Source organism: Trachinotus anak, unplaced genomic scaffold, assembly GCF_046630095.1.
Source record: "Trachinotus anak isolate AG129_WGS33_773 ecotype Australia unplaced genomic scaffold, CSIRO_AGI_Tana_v1 ptg000025l, whole genome shotgun sequence".
In the NCBI taxonomy this organism is placed as follows: Eukaryota; Metazoa; Chordata; class Actinopteri; order Carangiformes; family Carangidae; genus Trachinotus; species Trachinotus anak.
The window spans coordinates 8771623-8782431 of NW_027273876.1; the positions used below are offsets into that span (position 1 = coordinate 8771623).

Below are 10809 nucleotides of genomic sequence, written 5' to 3' on the forward strand. Positions count from 1 at the left end.
TGTTCTGCCACCTTCTAGCTGGGGCTTCACACTACTCTGGGCAGCCCCTGCGTCTTGACAGACCACTGTCACTTCCCATCATCCTCTCTGTAGATCCTGCTCTCCCCCCTCTAAGCACGCAGACCCACTTTCCAACCAGTGCAATTATTTTTTTTGACAAGCCATCCATCAGCTTTAACTTTAAAGCACTTTCCACTGATACCCATTGTTACAGTTCTGTGCCTTTTTATGCAGGCGGCAGGAGAGAATATGATACCAGACATTCAGACTACCCGACCATGTAAATCTACTTTGTTCTCTTCTTTATTTCCAATTTTCTGTTTCATTTTTGCCAAATTATGCATATTTGTTGTGCATAATATGCCCTTGTCAAATCCAATTAACATGTCCCCGCTTGCACAGTGAGAAAAGGTTATAATTTGGCAGTTGCTTGAGAAGCGGGGGCTAAAGTCAGACTTAAATGAGCAGCTTAACTATTACTCAGTCGTGACACAGTCCTGTTAGACAAGGTTATAGTTTGTTTGCTATATGCGCTGCGAGATACAACTAATAACAGTTAAACATCTTCAGCCAAAAAAGTTGTCAACGTTTAGAGGCATCACCACCTCTACCACAAACTTATTTTTTTTTGTACCTTCCGTTGGACACAGCAGAGTCTTGTGGCTAGAGGCCGAGTCACCATGATTAGCCGACATCAATACTACCACACGGCCAAGCTGATCCATCTTGCCCTGGCCTATATAATTAGAATGACAGCTTAGAAAATTTGGTCTGATGCAGAATCTGTCTTATGCCGCGAGGAGCCCTAATTACTATCTCAGTGTGAGAGTTAATGATGAGAGGTGGGAGCAGCATCTGGGGGACTCGAGGGGACGCTCTCTCCCTCAGCCTGTGACATTTGCTATGTCCTAACAACTGGGCCACCTATGGCCCTCAGTGGTGCATCCTGCTGACACGCACTGCGAGCAGAGAGACAGTGATGTTTGGTGCCAAACCAGGTTGTAGCCCCCTGCTTACATCTTGATTGTCTGCCACTTAGAGTAGTCGTCTTGCCGGAAGTTTCACGCAGATAGTGGGCATGAAATTTACATGAAAGATGGACTTGTTAACATGTGACTCTTAAAATTCAGCTGAAATGACTTATTTGGCTTTTAAGATCATATGTGGTCGCAAGACGTCTGGTTACAATCCCACATTGCTGTGGGGATCTGGGGATTTTGAGGGCAGCAACTAATCCCTACTTTCCATTTTGATTATAATGTCAATGATTTTTGACATGAATCAATAAATTGTTTTGATATACAATATTCGAAATAGCAAAAAAGGTGACATCGGGACGGCGCCTGTTTTGTCCGACCAAAGGTCAATAACAAAAAGTATTAAATTTACACTTTCGTCATATTATAAAACAGAGAAAAGCAAAATTTGAAGAGCTACAATCAGTTACTGTTTGGCACGTCTTACAGTTAATTCATGATGCTGATCAACTAATCCATTGATTGACTAATTGTTCCAGCACTGATGCAAGCTCCTTCATACCGGCAGCTACTTGGACCTAAAATAAACAGTGTAACCACAGAGCTTTAAACTGTTTTCCTGAACCTGTGCAAGAATAACAAAGTACGAACATATGGCTCTGAATGACCCAGATGGTGCGATCCCTCCTGAAGACTGTTAACTTATCTCCTCCATCATGAGATTTCTGAGATGTTCAACGATTAAGCAGGTGTTGATAAGATGTAACAAGAAAATCCTCATTCAGCCCGGAGTCTATGATTTGCTGTTTATTGGCTATTATAAGCATTAAGTACGGCGTGTAGTCTCGCCCTACAGACGCTGACATATTCGGTATGTGCGTCTGCATAATCAGCCGGGGAGCTAATAACACACAGGTTGTCACAGCTGTTAAAGACAGAGAGACACGCTGCCCTAAGTGACAATATGTCAGTGATGGTCTAGCAGATGAATCTGTGGATATTAATAAATCAAAGTGACCCCTACCTGAAGCCAAACAGATGCAACACCTGGACATGTAAATTCTTGAGTAATGGATGCCATAAATTTAAATCGGAAGACCTCCGATTTAATAACCGTGCAGACAGCTGCAAGTGGGAGCAACCATTTGGTTTAATGTAAAAGACAGTTTTGGAATACCAAGCATCATCTGCTCCCATCAATCAAGTGTAAAGTGTACAGTGCTAGGCAAGCAAGTGAAATCATTTCTCTTCTTTGATTACACACAGTATATATCAAAGTGCAGTATGGTGTAGTTAGGTATGTAAGGTGAGTAGTGTGTGTTTGTCAGTAACAGTAGCTGGCTGGCAGCAGGGGGTTAACCTCCTGGCTGCTGTCAGTGTATTAATCACCACTGATGTGTGTTGTAAAAGGATTGCTGCAGGAAATAAAGACACCATGGTGTCAGCTGCAGTGCCCTGATGTGACTCCATCAGACAAGAGGATGCTTATTGACAGGGTGAGAAGGGGGGACGGACAGAGAGAAAGAGAGAGAGAGACAGAGGGAGCAATCAGTCCTCGAGTCAGTCACCTTGGCACTGACGCAATGTCATGAAAGTCCACACCATTATTCCTCCGACCGCACAGGAGCATTATTTAAACTCAAACATATACCAGGGGCTGAATGTCAGCAGAAGGGCACCCACCCACACACACGTATGTTTTTGTACAGATACACACACATATCAGTGCTGGGACAATTAGACTGATTAACAGAAATTAAGTATGTTACAATATTAGGAATCAATCCATCCTCTCGGGCCATTTATCAAGAAAAAAGGTCAAACATTTACTGAATCCAGCTTCTCAGATGTGAACATTTGCAGCTTTTCTCTGTTAGCAGAGCTAGAGTAGGTGACCAATAGAAGATTAATTTTAAACTATTTTGATAACTAATTCATCATCTTGTTAATTTTTGAAGCAAAAAGTACCAAACATCACATGAATGACCACAAATTCAACCAATCTCCTTATCTAAGCTTGTGATTTTTTTCAAATTAGTTTTTTCCACAAAAAAAGTTAAAGTGAAAGAATTCTCACTGCTGTTTTTTCCACCTAAAAATACTAAAAAACTTGATTCACAACCAGTTTTAAAAGCCAACTTCTCTCTGGCCATGCCTGCTTCTAGGTATATATCATTCTCAACAAGCTCTTCTGATTTTTGAAGTTATTAAATCTGAACTAATCTAATACCTAAGACTAACCATGGTCATGTTTACAATGACATGATAGAAAACACCAAAGTTACCTTATAGACTTGAGTCCAGGAAAACAGTTAGAGAACAGCGTTCTACCTCCTGGCTAGCTAGTTAAATGGTCTGTAGCGCAGTGGTTGATGACAGAAACTCCCACTAACAGGGCATTCCTGAGATCTTAAGAGATTCCTTTAGTCATTTTAACTCTCACTGGAATTGTTATATAATTACCAGCAAGCATTTTTATTATTATTTTTTTTTTACATCCAACTGTTTTTTGAAGAGTAAGTTCATCATTTTTGCATTGATAATCAGAAACCTGCGAGATCCTGGGACTGATAAGTCACCTTGGTCTTTGGAAGCTTGCAATAGACATTTATAGGTTTGATGGGCAAAAAAAAAATTGACAACAATCAGCCATTGCCCTACAACACATACACACACATTTTCCAGCGCAGAACTGTCAGTAGATCAAAGCACTCAAATCACTGAAGCCCCTCATCACTGACAGTCGACACAGGCGTAAAGCCATGCACTGACATTGCATGACCGCTGGCATTTCAGGCAGCACACACAATTTAATTTAACTACAGATTCCTTCTAAATACTCTGGAAATTCTACATTTCATGCTAGACGATGCCAACTGCTCAACAAATACAAATTAAGTTCCTGGGTTTTATAGTTGGTTGTAGTTTAATGAGCAATAGCTCATGACTGCCTCAGTGTTCTCATTAATTACATGCTCCTCAGAGGTCTGATCGTTATTACATGCCTCAAAAGCTAAAGTAATTTAATTTAATCCATTTGATTTCATTTGGCCACCAAAAAAAGCAGTTGCAGGAAAATATTACACAAGAGGAACAAAAATAAAAGATATGACTCTGGTGGACTCACATAAAAGCAGTTATGAAACTGTGTTGGCATGTGTTTTTAAAGCCCATAAGAATAGGCAAAAAAGTAAATTACCTAAGTAAATGCGCAATTTACTAAATTCAGAACACTGGCTTCTGTCCAGATGTTATACTGTTGTAATTCTTTATGATTCAAACCAAAACCTAATACGAAAGACAGAATCGTGGACTAATAAAGCCAACTGAGTTTTCAAATGGATCAATGTATTGGTGCAAGTTAGCCAACGACCACAGTGCTATTTGAAAGTAAGGAATTCAAAAGGTAGACAGCTGTGTAATGAGGTCCCAATGAATAGATGAAGTGTTCTTGCATGTATTAATATGTATAGAGTTAAGTCTTATATATACATGAATTAACATACATTTCATGAAATACATTTTTAATTTCCCTTATTATTCTAATTGGTTATTTGGGCTCAGTCATTGTTTGGTTTTTCTAAGTTCTTTTTTTTTTTTATTGTAATGTTTTTTTATGTTTTGTTATTGTCTATGCTTTTGCTTTTTAGAAGGAAAGAAAAGAGATGATTTTCTATAACATTATTTTAGACTGGCAGTGGCTCTGACTTTCTTGACCCTTCTTGGTAGACTACCTTTCCAACCTGCCTCAAAAAGGTGGGTTATTTAAGAAACAATTAGGAGCATACACAAAGCAATTTGCAGGCAGTCTTACTCCTCAGGCTCAGCCAGTGAAGGGCCTTTCAGCGCTGATTTATCACGCTGTCGCCTTCACAAGGCAACATAATTAATAGGAGCATGGACTTCTAATTCCACCCGCTTCCATGGCCAGTGGATTCCATTTGATTTATGATGGCCGAGGACTTTGCATTTTATCAGTTCATTTGCTCGTTATTTATGCTGATGACCAATTTCAGTGGGTTGCCATCATCTAACTCACTACTAATCAAAGAGAATTAGGGTTCACTGCATTATTTAGAAGCTGCTAATTTATCTTCGGAACAAGGGGAAGAAACGTTGGCACAGAGGTTCAACTTGCAGGAACCACACAGCTCTGCTTTTAACTGCAGCCTCAATGTAAACGTCTTCACATTCTTTCTAATCAGAAAGTCTAAATGAGCTTGTTGAAATCACAAAATTATAACTGGTATTTTGTTTTATCCATTATTTAATGGATGATGGATTGTTTGATTACATACAGATGCAAGCTGTTGGTATTTAAATCCCTCCTGTGTCAGATCACATAGTTGTGATTACTTCCTATGGTGAAATATTATGTATTTTTTATATATTATGTGTTTTCTAAAAAGCCACCAGAAGAACCTGGAACACAAATCACAGAGAGCTACCAAGCCAAGAAACTCACATTTTCAAGGGACTGAATCACAAGAACCCATTTCACTCTCCATAACCTATAATGGGTCATGGATTCTTGTGCAAAAAGCTTCAAAGCCAAACTCCCACAGATCCCACACAGATCCCAACAGCTGCATGGCGGAACACTAAAGCACAACTGGACTAGAAAGATTGTCTTAAGTAGCAACGCTGAACAATAAGAGTGAATTATTGTGCTGCTGAAATAACGGGTCATGAATGGCCCACAGATTAATACAATGCATTATAAGAAACGTAGATAAATAGGGTCACATTGCAGCACTGTTTGTTAGAAAAATTACACCTGTTCCAAGTGTTATGAACCTGCAAATGCTATTCTGAAGGTTAAATTGTGTATTACTATAAAACAAATTGAGATGGAGAAAGCGGTTGGCAGTAGGACATTATTTAACGTCCTTGCAGGCAGTGCTACAAAAGGGTAGGATTAAGATGCAATAAACCTCACAGAGTCAAAGAAAAATAGCCCTTGTAAACAAGGCAGTAAAGAAACGAGTTGCTTCACAGCACATGCAGTGGGTTTAAGGCTTTACATAAGTCATTTTAATGCTACAGCAAACTTTCCAGACAAGGATATTAGATTCAAAAATACCTTTAGATTAAGACTTGACCTTCCTACAGTAGCTGCAGCACAGAGCTGAATAAAAGCCTCTGTAGTCATTCTTATTTCAGAGCCGGCATAGTTTGCAGTGGGACGTTATCTCACGTCTGTCTTATTATGTTTAATTATTCAGCACAGTGACTGATGAGGTGTTTTCTGACAAAATGAATCACACTGTTCAGCAGTGACACCCACCACTGTAGGAGATGCTCAGACATTACCATCGACTGAGCTACATCCTCCCTGTTCACAAGGTGTATCATTTATCTGGGGGGGGGGTAATAAGATGCAGAATTTACACAGGCCTGTCAATAGGCATGTCGATAGAAGGACACTTAGCATCTATCATCCAGAGAATCAATGCCATTTTTCAGCGATGAATCCCAGGAAATGATAGCTTTCAAATAAATGGTGGAAAGAGAAACACAACTCTCCTCGGGGAAAGATAGATGCAGAGCGGCTCAATTTCCCTCTCTCTTGCTCTTCTCACAGCTCTCTGCCCTTTTATCTTGTTCAATGCAAAAGGTATGAAGACGCTGCAAGGAACAATCTCTAAAACACAGACGTGAAGAATCCCCGCAGGATCTGAAGAACAAGACAGATAGCTAACTGTGAAGAGAGACTGACATCTCTATCAGTGTCTGAGATTAAAAGCAGCAATTAAAAAGCAAGAGTGAGAGAGTGTCCATTTATAACAAAACTCTTCGCTGGCTAGTGACTATGAGTATTACAGTAGGCCTGGTACAGACGTGGATAAAGAATTAAGACAATAAAAGGTTCGATAACTTGTAGGATGCTAATGTTAGCTAACTAGCCAAACTAGCTTCAGCTGCCTTTGCCTGCAACACTGCCAATACCTTTTCCTGTCCAGGTCGCTGGTAAATTTTGAACTGAAACATTTGAAGATGCTGGTCTGACTGTGATAACGAGGCTTAAGATATGAATAACAACAGAATGAGGAGGCAGGTCAGAGCTGATGGGAAACACCTGCAGCGCTTGCAGACGAAAGGGGGAAGGAAGCAACTGAACACAATGCTAAAGCTAATGCTAAACTAAACTGCTATTGTTAATGAAATGAAAAGTGATGCCAGACTTTTAACTTACAGACTTCACAAGAAAATGCTTAACTGTAGGCTGAACTAATGGAAATCAATAGCTCTAATATTAAATTTGCCTTGATGATTTAGCAGAAATGAGGCAACTGGGAGTGTAACAGCGCCCTGAGGGTGACTGGCAACTTGCTAAATCAACATCAGAACTACAGGACATTAATGACATGATGACACAACTGATTTTTATCTTTTGTATCATCAGTCTAGACATGGTTTGAACCCATGCTCTTTTTACTGACAGTTGGGAATGCTGTGGCAGCTCATTAATCACTAGGACAGCCTAGAGGAGCTATACTTAATCCCATGATGGTATCCTCACCATCCTCCACCGCTACTCGTGCTCGTAAAAGAGAGAGAGAGAGCGCAAAAAGAAAATGATTTATACAAATCAATCATTCTGTGCTAGTGCTCATCGGCTGTAACACTGGCAGCCTGTCTTTATGGCTCCATTTTAAAGGGCGCCTGCCGACAGCCACACTTGATTAAGGGCTGTGGCTCCCTAACCTTTCATGTTAAGAAAGACTGTCACTGACTGACACAAACTTTTTTTTTTTTTTCTTTTTTTTTTTTCCTTTTTCAGGTCAGTGCAAGGCGAAGATATTGGCATTCAAATTTGTGGCTGCTACTGTGAACAGATGTCACCTCTGGCGAGTAAGGGTAATGGCACCAGCATGCCCACTCTAACTCCTGGGGCTAAACAACATACCACCACAGGGCTTCAGAGGGGGCAGGAGGCAGCGGGGACAGCCTCAACAAGTGAGCGCTTTACGAGCCTGCCCTCCACACTCCTTTTCCCTTCTCTGCAATTATCATCAAAGAACATCTGTTTGTTGTTCCTCAGGCACCCTCCCCCTCACAAGTGTCCTAGCCTCACCTTGACCCATACTTTCAATTGTAGTGGATGTTATGACTAAAAATAAACAGTGCGCAGGAGTGAGGCTACCCTTTGTGTGAGCAGGGCGTTCTCCCACGCCGCTGCAGAGAGGAAGGATATCCCCAGACGAACACAGCTGTGGTGCTCCTTGGGCTCATTGCCGCCGACAGGTACGTGAACACCAACCAGGGCATCTGTGGTGGATCAGATGTGAAGTAGACTCACTTTGTTTCCCAGCTTTTAAGTTGATCCCACTGTCCTTTCGCTGCTGTCACAGTCTGAATGACCTGTCGAAGAAAAGTTCAATAGTTCCTGGCAAGCAACTTGATACACACGAGGTTGTGGTTTGTCCTGTCTCTGTTCCTCGACTGCAATCTATATCACAAGGCCATAGATGTCATCCAAGTAACGACTGAACATGCTCGCTCACAAGCGTCTCAACGATTAAATGCAACGTCACGGATAAATCAATTGTAGAAAAGGTGCATATTTCTTAATTTGTTCATAGTTCCTTGCACTGCTATGTAAAAAGTGAGCATTCGCTGTAGATGTTATAATTCACCCAGTTCTCCTCTGTTACTTGGGTCAATTAGCAGACTTATGTGAGAGATGGCACTTCCTTGCTAAAGGGAACATCCAAAGTGCAACATGATTTACTGCATCTGATGTGCAGTGTGTGCAGACAAACACAAGGGCACAAAAAGGCCTCCTTTTGAAATTGTAGTAAAGCATTTGGCTACTTTGCATTTCAACATTAAAAAAAGTACAAGTATAAACTGTGCTGACGGGCTTGGACCCGTATTGTGATTGACACCTGAAATGACTGGCTACTCTACAAAATGTCTGCAATGGTTTCTTCTTGCTCCCTGAGGATATTTGTGCTGATTTTTCCACCAAATAAATACCTGGCAGTGTGCAGCAATACAGACTTGTATTACAGCTCAAAAAAAAAAAAAAAAAAAAAGTGTCTTTCTCGTAGTTTCACTAAAAACAGCACATCCTAATTTCTAATTTGAAAGCTTAAAAGCTCTCCAAGATCCTCTGTTGTGTACAGTGCAGCTGATACACCCAAAGGGACCTGAAACATTTAATTTATAAAGACTCTTTGTAATGACTGATGATAACACATAAATGCTTCCCGAGGGAGGGCGCCAGCTGTGATCCTCAGAAATCATCTACGACCTGTGAGGCAGATGTGATGACTTCTCTTCCAGGAAAACTGAGAGATCATCAAATGACTCTGTGTACCTTGGTGATTATTTGTCCTCACAGTTATAATAGCTGTGGATCAGAGTGCATCCCATCAGGCAGCCCATAACAGTGCTACTTCGGTGATCACACGCAATTTAATTGTAAACAACTTACTGTCCCTAATTTCTGTCACACAGGTTTTGCACGCGAGACTTTGCATTTCAGCGCCATGCCACGCAACAAAGGTGGAGTCAAAGTGACAGCATTACTGATGACTGCAATTAAATAATGCGTAAGACTATTGTGCTTTGTGCTGCACTTTTGGAAACTGGAAGGACTCCAAACCATCTGTGTTTATCGAACGTCAATGGGTTGCTAATGTGTAAAAACAAATACAGATATCCTGAACATTAGATATGCTTGTGTTATGGCTCTTTGTGTGGAAATCCCTGGAGAAATTTGATGGTTGTTCTAAGATTATTTCAACCACACAACGCGAGACGGATGTATGTGTCAGGCAGCCCAAACAACAGAGTTAGTCATGAGGTTTTATCAGTGTCAATAACTGAGCTGGAACCCACTGAGGTCCAATCAGTCATCTGGGGGAGGGATCAGAAGCATGGCTCTCTAAGAGTTGGATTTGAGCGTGGAAAAAAGTACAAAGCATCAAGGATGACGCAGGTCTGAATAACAACGGCAAAAAAAAACACAAGGCAGGATCCAAATTACGTCCTTAAATACCTGGTAAATGAGTAAACTGCTTGCTAAGGTGTTGCTTTAAACAAAAACAACAAAAAAATATGGAAGGTTGTCGAAAGGAGGGGTTGACATATCAGATGGTCAGCCAGTTGGTATGTGGCTCGTGATGTCCCATTAATCTTCCGCTATCTTCACTGTGGTGATGGCAGAAAGGGATGAGTCGCTCCCCACACCCACCTACCTCTCTCCATCTCATTCACATGTCTATCTGCCTGTTATCCATGCCCTTGAGCAAAGATTACTGATGCCCTGTCTTTTATATATGACACACCATGTGCCACAGCATTTCATCGAATGAATTAACCCAGAGAAGAAAAAAAAAAAAAAAAAAAAAAAAGCTGCTGTCAGTTCCCCGAATCACCTCTTTTTGTGTTCATCCTCACTGATATTGTGACTGTGAGCATTATGGCTCGTCTGGTTCACCGGTGAAGTGTTATCTGACCTCTGCAGGACTCTGCATTGTGTTATCTAGTGTGTTTGTCACCTCACATCATGCACACAAGTAATTTTGAATTTGACTCCCAGTGGGTGGGCACAATTCAACATTTATACATTTTGGTGACTTAAAAATGCATGGCCAAAGTAATTACTTCTATCTATTTTGATCTGTAACAGGTGATGGTTTTGAATGTTCTGTGTTATTCTAATATTAACCCGATTTAAAATTATAGTGTAATTAGTTTTTTCATTGTTTTAAGGAAGCAAATCATCTGTGAAGCAGTGAACAAATTGTGTAATTCAAATAATTATGGTCTTGAATAACTATGAGTCCACATACTGTGTGAAGAGATATTATATCCAATG

General features: G+C 40.6%; 1 long non-coding RNA gene across 1 annotated transcript; it reads left to right on the plus strand.

The window, feature by feature from the left end:
• The first annotated feature begins 1338 nt into the window (after positions 1 to 1338).
• On the plus strand, positions 1339 to 10234 carry LOC139609276 (uncharacterized). Its single transcript, XR_011685194.1, has 4 exons — positions 1339 to 7035; positions 7762 to 7937; positions 8140 to 8225; positions 9444 to 10234. It is a non-coding gene; the product is annotated as an uncharacterized lncRNA (long non-coding RNA).
• The last annotated feature ends 575 nt before the right edge of the window (positions 10235 to 10809 follow it).